Source organism: Coptis chinensis, chromosome 8 (genome assembly GCF_015680905.1).
Source record: "Coptis chinensis isolate HL-2020 chromosome 8, ASM1568090v1, whole genome shotgun sequence".
Taxonomy (NCBI): Eukaryota; Viridiplantae; Streptophyta; class Magnoliopsida; order Ranunculales; family Ranunculaceae; genus Coptis; species Coptis chinensis.
The window spans coordinates 66,417,966-66,437,102 of NC_141463.1; the positions used below are offsets into that span (position 1 = coordinate 66,417,966).

The following is a 19,137-nucleotide window of genomic DNA, read 5'->3' on the forward strand; positions in this document are numbered from 1 at the left end:
CCACTGTTTCTGACTTTACTGAGGTGAGAAGAATTGAAAAGTCATTGAAGCTATAACAAAATCAAAAGCTTCGTTTTTTTTGTTCCCTGCCCTAGTTGAAATCGTTTTTTTTTTGTTTTGTTTTTTTTCTTGTCTTGATTGATTGTTTAAGCTTTAAAGTGAAATTTTTAGTGTTCTTTGCAGTGATTTGTGGAGCCAGGTAGAACTGCTCGAATTGGGGTTCTCTACAGTGGGTAAGATATATTGCTTTGCTTTTGATTTTGGATATTTTGTTTTTGTTTTTGATTTGTGATATAAAGAACAAATCTTTATATTTCAATTTGAAGGAATTTTGGCGTGTATTCTATTCCAATATCAATCTTACGTAAAAGTTCCGCGACGACCTTTAGTCGTCCATTTTTACTCTTGGTTAAGTTATAGTATTCATAAAGATACAACAACAATATCGTGACCTTCCTCAAATACAATGTCACCTTGCAGTTAAATATAGTTACTCGTATATGTCTTTTTGCTCCCTGTATCTCAGTGACTCAGTCCATAAAATTTACAACCTACATATCCGCGGGAACCCAAAATAGGCCTACACCAATATCCTTCTATCTGCTGCATTAGGGATAATCATCTGGCTAGTTTCACCCACCCCATACTTTCAACAACAAGCTTTTTCTTGTTTGACATGCATGTCAAATGCTCTGTTTTCCTCCATGGAGAAGGCTTCATCATCCCAAACTAGATAGAGGGATTTAGTTTCCAGATACGTTAGGGCTCTGACGACCATTATTTAGACCAGAAACGCAGGATTTAGAGTTAACATAGTTAACAAATGTGACATCTGTATTTTCTGATTGAGAGCATGGTGAAGTGGGGGCTGAAGTTGCAGATACAGTTGTAACTGGTGAAAAGATTCGCTGGTGGGGAGTGTGGATTCAGTCCAACACTTCGAAAGATCCAGTTCACTTTCTTTCGTTATGGAATAAGGATTCATACGATGTGTCAAGTCTCAGATAGAAATCCCAACTTATTCTGGTCCTGTCCTATGGTCTTCTCTTCTATACCATCTATACCCCTCTGGCTCGTCCTGTACCAAACCTACTATTTTTCGAAAGCCAAGAAATCGGAAAGCCGAATTTTCTATCGCAACCGAACGTATAGTATAAGGGAGGGGGGGGGTTTCGATTGGGTTGGTGTTCAGTGTTAGTGAGATTTGAACATCAATCAGTCCAACTCAAAACCCCGTTGGGCAATTCATCCCCTACCCCTTCCGACTCAGCCCTCCAGGTTCACCTAGATCCATAGACCGGCATGCTATTAAGGTAAAGCTATTCAGTCAAGCGCTTAACATAAGTGAAAGATATGCATAACTTCAAAGAGATAGACTAACACTTGTCAGTAGCCGACTTCAGGTCGAAGCTATAACATATAGGATTACCGATTAGTCAATCAAGAGGACTCGTCTGATGAAACATCTTGTGGTATCCCTTTCAAGACATCCATAAGACAATCATGGACGGGACGCAGCGGGCCTTGATTCACAGAATTTTCTATTCCACCTCCCTCAATACTACAACCCAGATGGCGCCTTAACATGTTTAGAATCCGGCAGCCTAGCCCCTATCTCTCCTCCTTAAGATCCCTTAACGTATTCCATAACTGAATGAGCTTCCCCGGAGTCAAAGTTCGTGGACTACAACACTCAGTTTTGAGCCTTGACCGGCACAGCAGGTCGATCAAGACCTTCATAACTTCAAAGAGATAAACTAACACCTATCGGTAGCCGACTTCAGGTCGAAGCTATAACATACAGGATTACCAATTAGTCAATCAGGAGGACTTGTCTGATGAAACATCTTGTGGTATCTTTTTCAAGACATCCATAAGACAATCATCGACGGGACGCAGCAAGCCTTGATTCACAGAATTTTCTATTCCACCTCCCTCAATACTACAACCCAGATGGCGTCTTAACCTGTTTAGAATCAGGCAGCCTAGCCCCTCTCTCTCCTCAAGAGCCCTTAACGCATTCTATAATTGAATGAGCTTCCCCGGAGTCAAAGTTCGTGGACTACAACACTCAGTTTTGAGCCTTGACCGGCACAATAGGTCACGTTTCAAACAGTCCTGGTGAAAATTAATGCTGGTGCCACTGAAGAGTTGTTGTTAGTAGTTTGAGTTTCCCTGTGAGTCTGAATAACGTGAATAGCCATTCCACCAACGCTTAAAAACTGCTCATGACAGTGCTGGCATTTGAAATGGGTTGATTTCTGATGCCTATCAAGTACATCCTCATTTTCAAACTCTTGATCATAGTAGTAACAATAAGCATTCTCTTCTTCCATTGTTACTTTTCCCTACTTCCCACAAAGATATTTCACACCCTTTCTCCTCTTCCAATATCAATCTTTCTATGGGAATAGCGTTGCCTTTTAATATTCTTGTTATGCAATATACGAACCATGCCATACTATTGTAAAAATATTGGTATTATCAGTTAAAGAACAAATTGCATGACTATACATGTAAAGTTATGATATCAAGAAAGAAGAGTGGTGGCTCATTCCATACTTGAGTCATCTTTTATATATGGTTCTCTTTTGCTGGAGCATATTGAAATAGAAGGGAGACCTTAGTTTCCCAACCATGGCCTTATTGCTAAGAAGATATTAAAAAAAATGACCGACTTTTAAAATATTGAGTCAATTTTTGGATATGGATATCGCGCGAATAGAAAAGTGCCGCTGAAAGTAGAAAAGTATGGTATGAATCTTTCCTTCACTTTTTCTTTAGGTCAATTAAGGTTTGTACGATTTCAGCGATTGTAAGTGGTGCCTTGTTTATGACGTGTGCGTGTGAATTTGAGTTTTGAGTTTACAAGTGAGAACCTTATATGTCTTATTTTATTTTGGCTAATTTTGTCGATTCCTCGATCTTTGCAACTTAATGTAATAGAGTGTGTTTGAAAACTTGGTTCAGGTCCTCAACTTAAACACTTGCAACAAGGAAAATAGGTTGAAGCTGTAAACTTATTTCAGGTAGCCTTTTCATGTTCTCTAGCTTGTATATTTTTTAGATTAAAATTGAACTTTTGTTTGTTGTAATGCAATTTTAGTAGTTTTGAACAATTGATAGCTATATTTTAGAATTGAACTTTTGAACAATTGATAGCTATATTTAAGAAAGGTCTTGAGTTGTTTTTTAGTCGTTGTAGATTATCTAGAGGCAAGGTCTAATATATTTTATTAGTAGTTTCTCTACGGGAGATCTTAACTGAACAAGACCCAATCTAGGCATTCCCTGTCTTTGGAATAACTCACCAGATAAGTTCTAGTAAAGCTTTTCGAACATTCGAGGCTGGTGGAGGCTTGTGGTAACCTTTCTTTAGCGATATTACACAACTAACACTATGTTAGAATTCTCAATTTGCAACGGCCACTAACTGTCCTAAATGGTTTAAAATGATGGCTATCGACCGTCGCAATAGCCGTCCTTAAATTCGCTGTCATTTTCATTAATAACGGCTACTAATCGTTGCTTTATTTAAATAAATCGATAGCTTACGGCTGTAGTTAATTTCAAATAATACAACTGCTTGAAGCCATGGTTAATTGAAAATATTCGACAGTTTTTGGCGGTTGCTTAGTTTATTTTGTTGTCTTCAAAAATTATGAAATTACATCCAATGGCCGTCCTTTTGGCATTTTTTTTTGTTCTTTTTCCCACCTGCAAGAATTTCCAGTACACAAATCACAGAGATATAAGACCTGTTGTAACAAGCACACAAATCACACTTTCACAACTTCATTTTCATTTTGCACCAAATTTCCATTAAAATACCAAAATATCAAGATAACTTGACGTTTACAAAAGCTTGACATCCAAAAGTAGAGATAAATGCAACTTTAACTGTTTACTCTCTAAACACTTAGACAAAATACTACATATGTACTTGCTTACATACAAGACTAAATTTGATGTCTCAAAACTCATAAGAAAAGAAATGTACAATCTTTAATTTTAAAGGTAGGAGAGTCGAGGAGCTTCATCAAGTAAAAAATACATATCTCCCTGACCAGGGGATGACTTTACCAAATTCAGCATCTCCAACATTCCATCTCCATCCTAAAGTGGTTTATCGCAATTAAGTATCTCATCAATGTGTCCGTTATAGGAAATTGTACATAGATGGTGCCATACCAATATGGAACCACCCTTTTTGTTATGAACTTTTCACTTGAAAACTTGCATATGGAAGAAGGCCCATGTTTGATTGAACTGGTGAATAAAGAATAAGAGATACTAATCTTAGGAACAAATAACCATCAGAATAGTATATGCAGAAGAAAAAGTAAGTATAAAACAAATTGTAGACTATAAAATAAGGACAGGAATAACCATCAAGTATATATAAAGAAACACATTGAGAAATAAAGTGTAATGGCAAGATGATCGATATCAACACATGGTACACTAGTTGGAAAAAAAATTAAGCAAGTCTAAGATAATTATGGTATTATGCAAAATCAGATTATATGAAAATTTGACTAAAGAAAACAAAATACAAATGCATCTGTAGAGTTGTGGCTATTAGTTAGAAATGATGAAAGAGTTCATCCGTGTAGAAGAGTAGAAGTCACTTAAATTACCAACTCATAATATAAGAGTTTGAGTTACAGGAACCATTCCAATATATGGGAACTATTTACCAAGTAACATATATAAAACAGGAAGCAGAACCTGAGCCCAAGGCGGCTTTATAGCCAAGAGGTCTAAGATAAAGTCTGTCAACTATCTAAGCTAAAAGATAAACTCCCAGCCCAGCCCCACCCCCACCCTTCCACAGAAATTAATAAATGCACATATAAGGACTCATATGCTAAGGGAATTTAATCTTGATACTATTGATCTAAGGTGAACAGTATTAATGTCATACAGATAAGCTATGCAACTACACGGGTGATGACAACTTCTCGTGTTCATTCACTAGTTGAAGTTCTTGTGCCACTTTCTATTTTGAAGTGATTATCTTTGGTAAACAAGTGGAATAGACAAGGTAATTACCTCGGACCTATGGATTACTTGGGGATCGGTATCACTACTCGCTAACCTCCGATATGAACAATGCAAAGATATCATGCCCTTTGAACCTGAGATATATATTTCATATATTCAATATCAAGGAATGTGTCAAATATACGAGTAAAAGCCTTCGCAGATTAAATTGCACAGAACCAGTGAAGAAAGCGACAAAAATCCAATACATGCACACAACACGAAACATTTGTTAGATACAAAAAGATGGAAAGTATATTGAACACTAGTGAATTAGAGCATACCTTTACACATCTTTAGATTCAGCTAAAGGTATATCCTCATCACCTCAACTGCTTCTATACTGTTCTATCAGGCAAACACGGGACTTTGTATACCCCTGGTGACTATGAGAACCTGGTTGCTTCTCAAACATGCAAGTACTCCTAACCCTCAGTGTCCTAAAATGGAACTCTAAGTATTGAAGAAGCTTGTGAACAAAAGGATCCTAATGCAATGTTAAAAGTGCAAGCATGACGAAAGCTTAGTACATATCTCAAAAATATTACCTGAGATGTACTGCCCATACTAAAAGACTATCACCGAATAGTAGCTACTTCCTCCTCAAGGTCCTTCCTAGTCGTACACTCTTCATCAAGTCTTTGCAGGATTGTCCCATAGTTTGCATCAGTTCTTTCACGAGCTCTTTCTCTCAAAACATTAGGAAAGAAGGGAAAACATTGTTATGAAATGAGAGAAAACATACAAGTCATATACAAGTCGAAACTTGAAAAAAGTATTATCAAAACTGCAAAACCTACAAGGCGTGTCATTATGTAAAGAGGTGTGAGGGTAAACAAGTGTGAGAGTGTGAGACGCAGAGGTGTATCTATAAAGGTATACTCATACTTGTGGACTAAATTGCCTTGTGTACTCAGTTCACATTTTCCATCAAAAACAGTTTTGGTGCTTTACATTTTGTGGTTGCCAACCCTTATAGGGTGTCTGGAATTGTAAAGCTAGGCCAAGGCGTTCCTTATACCCAGAAGGCTTATGCATAACAAGGTTGCAAGTATTTTATTATTCTTTTAGTCCCATATCAAAACTACACTACTAGATAAGGGGTTTTCCAAGGACAGAATGAAAACCATTTTTGTTGTGAAGGGTATTTCAATGAATGAGGCAACTTAGAAATATTCAAAAGCTTATATTAAAAACTAAAACCACATATATTCCAACACTCTACTACATTTCCCAATTATTCATAATGTTTGATACAAAGACTATATTTCACTTTAATTACATTCAAAAGGTAGATATGAAAAACAGAGGAGACCAAGATAAGAAGCATATCATCCCATATTTCATGACTAGCCATTCATATTTGCAAGGATTTAGGTCTACTATGGACCTTACTTCCCTGCCTCTCCATATAAATAGGAAAATTGAAAACCACCCTAAATATGTATATCACTTCGGGGGGGGGGGAGGAATAAAAATGGAAAAAATTGTAAACATATTGAAAGGCAGTTTTGGAACATAATCAAGCATAAGGAAATATTTGAAACCACGATATATCTGAGAATGACAGCTCTCAACAATGCAGCTATATGCATTTGCTTAATCTGACACCCCTAAGACAAACACATAAACTTTTTCTTTTCGTGATATAATGATATCATATTTTGATTAATGAATTCAGATAGAATTAATATTTAATTGAACATTAAATGCCCACTCTACAACGTTTACATCTACATTGCAACCAAACTTCAACAGATAAGGCACAAAATGGAGCTTCTGAAAAGTAAACGAATATCAAGAACCAATAGAACCAACATCGTACTATATTTCTAAGCATAAATGGGCACACAACACGAGAGCGTAAAACCACTAATCCAATCAATTGAATTAAAAACACGAATATTCAATGAAACAACTATTTCTACACTACCCAACAACCATTATAGGTCAAAACTATCAATTTAAGAATATCAAACGAAACTCAACACATCATAACAACATTTTATACTTCTTAAAAAGAACAACTAAACTCCTTAAACTCCAAAATACATTCAAGAGTCACAACTACTCATTACAGGATATACCATACTATTACATTTCTAAGTATCCAATATACGACAACACAATTCTTAGAAACATAGCAGTGAATAGCCAAGAATCTAACCATTAATAAGTTCCATAAAAAAATAGTTTTGAAGGAAATAACAAGATTTCAGGTACCCAATACTTAACTATTAGAGTTCATCACAGATTTCAAAAGGTAGACAAATATTCAAACATAATTAGAGAACACATCAACATTAGCGAAAAATAAAAATGAAACATTTAAACACAATGAGATTAAAAAATAAATCATAGTGAAAAACATGAAACTTTACACTTTCTAAATAATCTACTTTCTAGAGCTAAACATAAATTGAAAGAGAGAAAGTAAGAAATTCACCAAACAGCAAAATTTTGAGTGAAAAGCGGTTCAAGAATTTCGTCAAACGAGATGCAACCACCCAACTGTAGTACCCTAGATTTCATATTAACAAAAAAAATTGAGTGAAAGTGGTTAAATAACACATTGAACTAAAATTTAATAGATAAAACACAAATATTATGCTTGAAATTAATATTACTGAACATAATCAATACGCACTCCTTGCTGTTAGTTTGTATTTTCCACCCCAAGAGAGAGAGAAACAAGGAACAGGATGAGTAAAGGTTTTAGCTTTATCTTTGCGTCACAAATAAAACAGAGAAAGGAGGCTTCAAAAATAATTAATAAAGACCCACTCTTTTCTTTTCTAGCAACAAAAGCGAGAGATTGAAATATTTGACTGAGAGAGAGTGAGCAGCGCGAACGTTTCAATTTCAGCTAATTTTTAGTTTCCCTCTAAATTAGAAGAAGGCGGTGGGGAGAGGGGGAAAAGGAGTTTCAAAGTAAAGGTTTCAACACAAAAAGGATTCACCACCTTTGAGCCGTCCAAAAGGTTTGAAACTGTTTAGCCGTCAAAATCAGTTTTTGGATCGATTACTAAACCATGGTTACCAGCTGTCTTATTAGAAGTGTAGCCCGTGTCCTAAATTTCTAGTTTTGACGTAGTGTAAGTTTCTAAACTTAAGAGAAAACTTATAATTAGTTGCATGATGTTTTGTCTCTTGAGACTTATTTGGATTGTTAGAACTTGGTTTCTTTTATTTGTTTTGTAGGCTTAATGAGCACTATATACAAGCCTTTATGATATTATATACCTACATGGATTGAATGTTTGTTTCTTTTGTTTAGAGGAGTTTGTTTTACTTTGCCTAGATATGGTTTTATACTTGGATTAGTATGTTGCTTCAGTTTCATTGTTTCAGTTAAAAAATGAACTAGTGCTTGGACCGTATAGTTTTTGTCTCACCACAAGAATATATAGGTCTTGCTTATTCATACAGACTCGCTCCTCATGATTTTGCATTGCTATTATTTTTCTTTTGCGAAAAATGCACACTAGCTGATCACACACTGATTATAGGGTGTAAAACAACAGGACTATGTAAAAAGTATTCAATGTCAATGTCATTCTGAGCATCTTTGTCCATTGAGCATTAGTGAACAGTTCAATAGACCAAATTTAGTAAATAAAAGACATTCAATAAGACCAAAAATTATTAACATACAATGACTACATTAGACAATTATAGTGATAAAAAGAATAAATCGAAGTAGACTTTTTATAACCAATTTAATTTGAAAAAAAAAAAGTAACAACTATGCTCTTTCTCAGAGATAAAGTACTTAAACTATGTAGAAGATTAGGGGTAAAGTTGAAAAGTTAAAAGTGAGATGTCTTATATTGCAGTTTGTCTTTTCTTGAAGTAAATGTCAAAAGTACCCTTCATTAAGTGACTTTCACTTTACTTTTAAGGGTTTGAAAGTTTATTAGTTGTTGTATAAGTAAACGTTTAAGTTCTCATAAACAAATCTGATAAGTTAGTGTGGCATGTGTACTGTTTTCGTTTGTTATGTCAAAACTGATTGTACAATTATTATCTTGTAGTAGGAAACACAGAAATGGATAAGAGTTGGATACAATTGCCAAATAGGTTTTGGCCAGCGTATAAAAAAGGAATTCAGGATTTTATTGATATTGCTCGTGGTCATGTAGACAGTGCGGGCGGGACTAGGTGTCCATGCAAAGAGTGCAAAAATAGGAATTACAAGCACATCAATGAGGTAAATGATGATCTAGAGAGGTTAGGCATGGACAAGAAGTACACTCGTTGGGTGTTTCATGGAGAAGAATATGAGGAATTAAGTGATGGCAATGGTGTTCAAATGGTAAATTTTGATGGGTTAGATGACATGATTGAAGATTTACAAGCTTCAACACATGTTGATAATTTGGAGCCTCACGTGGAACATGGGGAATCCGGAGATGATGATGCATTGAATGCAACAAAAGGTGAAGGTGGCTTTAACAACAATGGAGGAAATGTAGATCCATATGATGACCTTTTGAGGGAAGCACGCCAACCTTTGTATCCAGGTTGTAAGATTTCTAAGTTAGATTATCTTGTGAAATTTCTTCACTTAAAGATAATCAATCGCTGGAGTAACAAATCGTTCACTATGATTCTCCAGTTGATTAAAATTGGATTACCTGAAGGTGAGACACTGCCAAAGTCTCATTACGAGGCAAAGACATTAATGCGTAACCTGGGACTTGGTTATATCTCAATACATGCATGCAAGAATGATTGCATGTTGTTTTAGAAAGAAAATGACAGTCTTCAAAATTGTCTCAAATGTGGGGAGCCAAGGTATAAAGTTTGTGAAGGCAAGACTAAAAAAATACCACAAAAAGTGTTGCGTTACTTTCCACTTAAACCAAGGCTCAAGAGGTTGTTTATGTCGAGGGTTTGCTGCAGATATAAGATGGCACAAAGAAAACATGATCGGAGGAAGGAGAATGTACTCGAGGCACCCGCCAGATTCTCAAGCTTGGGGCGATTTTGATAAAGAACATGAGTGGTTTGCCAATGATTCTCGCAATGTTCGCTTGGGTCTTGCAACTGATGGATTTAACCCATTTGGCAATATGAGTAGCCAATACAGTATGTGGCATGTAATGGTGATACCATATAATTTACTACCGTGGAAGTGTATGAAAGAACCGTTCACCTTCATGACGTTACTTATTCCAGGACCTTCATCACCTGGGAATGATATCGATATTTATTTACGAACTTTGATTGATGAACTTAAAGAGTTGTGGAAAGATAGGGTAGAGACTTATGATGCAGTGGCAAAGAAAAAATTTCGGTTGCATGCTGCAGTGTTATGGACTATAAATGATTTTCCCGCATACGGTAATTTATCTGATTGGAGTACCAAGAGAAAGCTAGCTTGCCCTAATTGTAACAAGGATACAGTTTCCATGTATTTGAAGAATGGACGAAAGTTGTGTTATATGGCAAATCGTCGTTTTCTACCGTTAAGGCATGCTTCGAGAACTCGTGGCAAACAATTATTTGATGGAAATAGGGAGAGCAGGTTGCCACCTAAAGAGTTGTCTAGGGATGAATTGTTATCACAAGTGAACTCTGTAGAACCCCTTCAGAAATTTGGAAAGCCTAAAAAAAAGAGAAAGCGTACCGAGATGGAGTTGAACTGGACAAAGAAGAGCATATTTTTTGAGTTACCGTATTGGGACACTCTTAAGCTGCGACACAACCTTGATGTTATGCATGTTGAGAAGAACATTTGTGACAATGTTGTGGGGACATTGCTAGACCTAGATAGCAAAACAAAATATTCAATAAAAGCTCGATTAGATTTGGCCGCATTGGGTATAAGAAAAGAGTTGCATCTAATCCCAAGAGGTGATAAGTTTGTAATACCCCCGGCATGTTACACATTGTCATCTTCAGAGAAAAAATCTTTTTGCGAGTGGCTGAAGTCGGTGAAGTTTCCTGATGGCTATGCGTCTAACATTTCTCGATGTGCGAATGCTAAAGATGGTAAGATAACAGGAATGAAAAGTCATGACTGTCATGTGCTCTTGCAACAACTTCTCCTGATTGCAATACGTGGTTTCTTGTCGAAGGATGAAGCCATTGCATTGGTTGAGTTGGGCCTGTTCTTCAAAGAGTTATGTTGCAAGACGCTAAAATTGGAAGTACTTGAGAAGATGGAAAAAGGCATTGCAGTTATACTTTGTAAGCTTGAACAAATATTTCCTCCTGCATTTTTCGATGTAATGGTTCATTTGGCTGTCCACTTGCCGCGTGAGGCGATACTTGGAGGACCGGTGCAGTATAGGTGGATGTATCCTATTGAAAGGTAAGGCATATAACTTGCAATTCATTTAACGTGAAATTAGCATTTTAAAGTTAAAATATTTATTATACATTAATCATATATGTGTGATTTGTAAACAGGTATCTACACACGCTAAAACAATACGTTCGAAATAAGGCTCGCCCCGAAGGTTCAATTGCTGAAGCATATGTTGACAATGAATGTCTCACGTTTTTCTCCATGTATCTTCAAGGAATTGAAACTCGGTTCAATCATGAAAAAAGAAATTATGATAGTGGTAATGAGAATCAAAAGACAGGATTTGATGTTTTCACGCAGAATGTTTGACCATTTTGAGCTTATACAAATATCATTCTCAAACCAAAGGATCGAGACAAGGCTCATTACTATGTGTTGAATAATACAGAGGAGTTATCAACTTATTTAGAGTAAGTTCTACTGCATTTAACTTATCAATTATGTTTTATACATTTTAAGCCACTTTAAGTTGTTAAGTTTATGTGTTTGATATGCATGTAGTCAACACATGATGAGCTTCAAATGGAAAGCTCACATAACTTGCCTGAGAGACAAGAAATGTTGTTTCCTAGTTGGTATGAAAAACGTGTAAGTGTTCGTATTGTTTATTTTAATGTTATTGTTATGAACCGGAATAATATGCTAATTATGTTTTACTAATTTGGTGTACATTTTTATGAATAGATGCAAATATTACGCAATGAGAACTCTCCTTAAGCTACTGATGAATTGTATTCATTGGCATGTGGACCTGATACACGTGTAAAACGTTATAGTGGTTGCATTGTTAATGGGATTAGGTTTCACACCAAAGATCGAGAGAAAAATCTTCGAACCCAAAATAGTAGTGTTATTGTAAAAGGAGAACACCAAGGAAAAGAGACTGACTTTTACGGTATTTTGACCGATGTTTTTGAAGTCAGCTATCTATTCGGGAAGAGAGTTTATCTTTTTAGATGTGATTGGTATGATGTTGGTAATAGAAGGACAGGGATACAAACGGATGGTTTTTCACTAGTATTAATACCTCTAAGACGTGGTATAAAGATAGCCAGTTTGTTTTAGCCACACAAGCATGTCAAGTTTTTTACGTCGATGATGCCAAATTGGGTAGTAGTTGGCAAGTTGTGCAAAAGACAAAGCCTAGAAATGTGTTTGATGTTCTAGAGAGGGAAGAAGAGATTGAAGCAGGAGGCACTGATGAGGCATATTAACAGGAGGAGCATACTGGGATGGATTTGGATAATGTCCAACATGATGAAACACATGAAGCTAGTAGCAGCGGAATCCAAAATGAACCTATAACACCCATACAACTAAATAGAGACGATATGAACCCAAATGAAGTTGATGCCAGTGAGGTCGTGACTGCTATGGAAAGTTGCCTTTATGACAATACCATTGTTTATGAGGAAACTGATGAAGAGGATGATGATACATTAATGGATTATTGTTCAGAGGAAGAAGCTTTCATATCGAGTGATGATGACCCGGACGTAGATTGAATATTTTTTTAGTAACTTCATTATCAATTTTGTTATTGAATGGAGAGCTTTATCTTAGATTTTATCTTGTTTTTCCATTGAGTAGAAATACTATATTAAACCTGATTTTTCTAGCATGTGTTTCATTTTTTTGGATATGTTACATACTATATTAAACTTGATTTTTATCATTCATGAATTCTTTCTTTCATTTTCATGCTATATCTGTTTCTATAGTTATGGTACCTGGTCTAAATCGACCCTCGAGGGCACAATCTATTTCACAACCTCAGTCTGTGGTTAACGAGGTGAATGGTTCAAGTGTCGATAAGATTATAATTAATGGTTTTGTGTAATTCGTTGGTTAGTTCAAATAAAATGTCGTTGAAGCTCATACTTTTTTATTTAACAGCTCCATTTAAGAAGAAAATAGGCAAGGCTGTGAATCAGAAATTCATAGACTACAAAGACGTTACTGGTCAGAAACCGAGGATAGAAATTCAACCAGGTTATGCTAGACCTGTGGGGAAGTGGAGTGCTCAATTTGTCAGGGAGATTGGCCTAGTTGCGCGTCGACACGGTCCTCTTACTGGCCATGATTGGAGTAAAGTGGGAGAGGAAGTGAGAAAATCATTACGTGGCCGTATTCTGGTAATGGAGTTTTATGTTTTAGCTATATGATATACCATAATTATTTTATGTAACTTTAAACTACATTTCTTGTTAGGAAAAAATTGGATGTGGATATGCACCTTCCACATGTGAAGTACTGTTGTGGGACTTAATATTAGGGCACGCGTTTAAGAGGATTTAGGTGTAATCTTCACAAGCATTATAGGAGTTTCAGAAATGATGGAGTCGCACGATCACACCCTTATAGTGGCTTGGCACAAGAAAAATGGAATGCATGTTGTGATTGGTTTAGAAGAGAAGATTTCAAGGTAATATACTTTATTGTGCTAATTAGGAAACTGCTATGTATTGAATTATACTTAAGGGTTGTGTTGACTTCTTAAAGAAAAACTATATACTCGTTGTAATTTTATGTTTTAGCTTGGTCTGTCTTTCTATTTGGATGATGTAGGGAGTACTTAATTTATTGGATTTTGAATGAGTTCAATTTAATGTTTTTGTTGGCATTGCTTTTGATATTGTATTCATTTTATTGCAGAAAATTAGTGAGCAAAATTCAAATAATCGGCAAAAGCTCAAAACAAACCAATATGGTGGTTCAAAGTCATTCCTAGGATACTTGGAGGAATCTGTAACTTTCTTTATTTACATACATTGGGTTGCTTTTTCGCAGTTTGATATTATTTGAAGTAAATTATAAAGGGATATGTTTTCAAATCTTTACAGCGTGACTCTGAGACTAAGGAACCTATTGGAAAGATCGAATTCTATCGTCGAACCCACTTTAGCAGTAGTAAGGGATGGACTAGTCTCATTGCTGAACAAAACTATGTAAGTAAATTTACATGTACCTAGCTTTACCATGGTGTACTTATAGTTCGATATACTTATGCCCAATTTAAACTTATAGGACCGAATGCGATAACTTAAAGCCGAGTCTGAAGTCGAAGGCGCTGAGCCAAAGACTGAGGATGAAATTTTTATTATAGTATTGGGTGTAGGGTCTGGATATTCCCATGGCCTTGGGCATGGGGACCTGCCAGAGTCATCTAGAAGGCTGGAATCCCTTCATTTAGAGGAAGAAGTGCAAAGGAGGAGGGACGAGGAAGATGTGCAGAGGAGGAGGGCTGAGGAAGCTGAAAAGCGTAACGAGGAGCTCATTGCTGAAATGATATCTCAAAGAAGTCAAATAGAGGAGATGGTGGTCCGTCAAGCTAGGTTTAAGGCTTGGATGTTGCAAGTCAATGCTAGTTCTTCATGGTACGTATGAGCTGTTTGTATTAAATTGATTGGTTGCATGCCTGATCGAGTAACTCCTTTTGAGATGTTTTGTGTTTGCATTTATACTAGTCTGCGAGAACTATACGTGTATCCTTTTTCCTCGAATTTTTTCTGTATTACCTCGTAATCTGTCTTCCACTCACCAGAAAGAACTTACCAGTAGGATAAGGGGCCAAATTACATGCTCATTTGTTTGAGTGGTATGTGGTAGAGGTGTGAAAAACTACAAGGGTACTATGTGGTATGTGGTAGAGGTGTGAATAAAAAATGGCTCTAAGGATAAATTGATGAATATTTATAGAATTTTTTTAGCTTATCAATCTTAAGTACTATGTGGTAGAGGCTTGAATTTCTAATCTCTCAATTGTAATGTGGAGATCATATTTACTTGTGTCGGGGAAATTTGTATATATAGCGAGGTCAATGCATGTCACCAAATTCAAGCCCCTTTCAAAATATATTACCAGTGGTCCCATATTAGTTAAATTATACAAATTAAGCATGCCCACCCACTATCTAGATACATTGTTGTAATAAAGTTTATATATGACTATGTGGATTAGCCATCAGAGTACATTTTCTGTTTGGATGACTTTGTTTACATAATTTTTTTTAATATGGAATGCCAACAAGTAGCTTAGTGCATTCCTCATGCACACAGACACAGTGAATTGTGTAGAGGCCCACGAACAAAATGGCCAACTTTATGTTATTTCTTGAAAAGCTAAGAGTGTGTTGTCATTGGTTCCCTAAATAAAAGAATACTTCTCCATACATGATACATGTGAGCAGTCCTCTGGCATAGGCAGTATCGAGAGATGGTGACTTTATGTTCAGTGATTTTGATTTTAAAGGCGCCCACGTATCATTGATATGAGCAGTCCTCTGGCATAGGCAGTATTTTGGCATAGGCAATATCATTGATTTTAAAGGAATGATCAGTGATTTTGACTGCCTGGCCACCCTTCTAGACCTCCATATGCTCAGTTTTCTGTACACGACCTTGTACCATCCCTTGTCCAAGTCATTGGGTGCTAGTTTCAGACTAGGTACTTATGCTCTTTTTTCAGACTAGCTAATGATTTTGCCCTGATTTTGTCTTGCCCTGAACGAAACTATAGTAGCTGTCTTGCCCTGATTTTGTAGAAGGGAATGAAACAATAGTAGTTGTCTTGCCCTGATTTTGTCAGATGCATTCTCTCTTGTAGTAGTTATCTTGCCCTAATTTTGTTAAAGATATTATTACTAGAGATACTCGGGCTTAAGGGAGCTAGCAAGGAGAGGGGTAGTAGTCCTCTGGCATAGGCAGTATTTTGGCATACGCAGTATCATTGATTTTAAAGGAATGATCAGTGATTTTGACTGCCTGGTCGCCTTTCTAGACCTGCATATGCTCAGTTTTCTGTACATGACCTTGTACCATCCCTTGTCCAAGTCATTGGGTGCTAGTTTCAGACTAGGTACTGATGCTCTTTTTTCAGACTAGCTAATGATTTTGTCCTGATTTTGTCTTGCCCTGAACGAAACTGTAGTAGATGTCTTGCCCTAATTTTGTAGAAGGGAACGAAACAATAGTAGTTGTCTTGCCCTGATTTTGTTATGGATATTATTGCTAGAGATACTCAGGCTTAAGGGAGCTAGCAAGGAGAGAGGTAGTAGTCAACTTGGGATCTGGAACTAAATATCAATCTGGAGGATCTTTACTTTTTTTTTAGCCTTCCCTTCCCTATTGAGTTGGTTTGTTCCAGGAATAATCTTACTTCCTTTGCGTGATGCATCTCTATGTTGTTGATGGGACCCTAGTTTGACCACATAAAAATATTTCTCATGCATTACTTACTTGCATTTTCGCTTCAATCTTCTTTTAATTTGGATAAGTATACTTACTAATGTCTCTTTTCTTTTCCAATTTGTTGTTTGTACCAGATTGGCCGATTGGTTGGTGGTATATCGATAAAGAAAACTTGGGTGGATGTTGTTCGAATTGGCAGATTATGGGAATTTGGCCAAAATCTTATTTTTTTTTAAGAACTAATCTTATTTAGTGGATGGCTTTGAAGATTTTGTAATTCAATATATTGGCAGAGACTAATTGTATGGATGCTCAAATAATGATTTTGGATGATCTTAATTAATGAAATATATTTTGCTATAATTTATTGTGAATGAATACATCTTATCGGTATTTTTAGTTTAATCATAAATTGTATTGGGCAAGTTTATATAAATTGAAATAATTCAAAATAATGCGTAATACCTATTATATATATGAGTAAACCCATTTGCAACGCCGAGCTCGTTGTAAAAGAATTAGGGGTTGCAAATGTGTTTAAAGAATCACCAACACATTTGGTGCGGCTAAAACCACCAACAAGGGGCAGCTAAAAGCACACCTTTGGCAATGCCCTTGGTGCAGCTAATGGTTTAAACCTTTTGCGACAAAGACCTACCGCTAATGTTTTGGTTCTTTTGGGACGCCAAAGGGTGCAACTAAAAGTAACCATTTTGCAACACTAGCAAGTGCAACTAAAACTAACCTTTTGCAATGCCAACCGCTGTAAATAGTTTAAATATTTTAAAAATCATTTTAGTTTGGAAAAATACTTTAGCAACGGTAATAAAGTAATAGCAATGAGACAAGGCATTGCAATAGCCTTCAAGCTTTTGCGACGCCAATTGTTGCGTCTTAATTTAGCTTTTGTGACCCAATTTTTTGCAGCGCCTTTGTGACACCCACATTGGCGTTGCCATTAATAATTGGCAGCGCTTTTTCATACTTGTAGCGACACTAGATGGCGTTGCAATTGAGCCTTTCTGTTATAGTAGTTTGTTTTTTGGGTAACTATAGTTGTTGCTACATTTGTTTCACCCTTGAACTCTTGGTACCTATTACCTTAAACTTATATGTTTTGAGTTGTTTACTTGCATATGGATGCATGACCTAAGGATTTCCTAATTGTTATTTTATTTTTCATTTTGTCGAGATGAGTAGTCTTTATTAGTGGAATGCATGCCCAGTGCCTACCAGCTTTCATCTAATTTATGAATATTAAGTTTCAATTTAAGATTGAAGTCTATCTAAACTCTGTTGTTGGAAACAGGCAACGTATGTGGCATTTGTTTGTTGCCTTGAAGAATGGAGGTGGTCTATACTGTAACAACTTGGAAATTTTCTAACTAGATTTTCTTTCTAGCTAGCAGTTAATTTAATGTAATGTACTTTTTGTATTGTACTTTTCTTTTGGAGGAAAATATAAGTATAATGATAGAATGAATGTTATATTCTTGAATAGGAATGATGGTGTACATGTGCATTTTATGGAGCAATTTGTTTTTTTAAATGTGTTGTTTTGGCAAGTTCTAGTTTTCTACAAAGGTGTTATTATGCAGTATTTTTGGCAGGAAAATAGAATAATAATATAATTTAAAAAAAATAAAAAATAGATGACGGTTGTAGAAGAACTGTCATAGTGTAAACTATTTGTTGACGTATTTCATTCCATAAAATGACGGTTCCACCGTAGTCAATGGGCATTTCTTGACGGTTCTAACTATAATTTATGACGGTTACATATGAGGTGTCATAATAAAATTTACCTACTATGACGTTTTAAAGACTAATATATGTCATAATGGGAGGAACTTTTAACACGCTTTTTTATGAACTGTCATAATTTTAATGACGGTTTTGGTTGACTTTTTATGACACCCCCAGTAATGACGGTTAGTTTTTCAATCAAAAAGTGTCATGATATGTATTTCATGACAGCTAAAAGCTGTCATAAAAAGCCATTTTTTTAGTAGTAGTAGCTCGCTTTAGTTTGTTTGAGATGGATTGGTTTCATCGGTTGATGGGTTACGTAAATTTGATTATTATTTGATTATGAGACTTGATTTTCAACCCAATGTTTTAGTTATTTAGTATTTTATTCGTGAATAAATCATGTAATATGAACAAGTTTCAGGAGTGATTTATGTTGGTAATAAAAGTATGATTCTAGTTTCTATAATGGAGTTAATTAGTTAGGGTGTATGTACACATGGGTTTCCAGGTTGTACAAAAACATATATATTTCACCAAGGGGTACGATGCGGAAAAAAAATAGAAAAAAAGTGGTTATGACAGCGTTTAAGCTTTTAAAGATCTGTCATTAGACACACCAGTTATTGACATTTTTTGTGATTAATTCTTGACACTTTTTCTTAATCACGAATGATGTTTTCATAAAAACCATCATAAACCGGTGTACTTCTTGGCGCTTTTCCTAATAAAACTATGATGGTTAAGTAAAACTCGTCATGCAAAGTTACCCAATTACAACATTTAAAACTAAATTTATGTCATATAAATTGGAGGTTTTATGTCAGCTTCTCAAG

General features: G+C 35.8%; 1 pseudogene; it reads left to right on the top strand.

Annotated features, from left to right (window-relative positions):
- LOC147482523 (serine carboxypeptidase-like 51) overlaps positions 1-19,137 on the top strand; it is a 118,228-nt pseudogene that overhangs the window by 11,542 nt on the left and 87,549 nt on the right.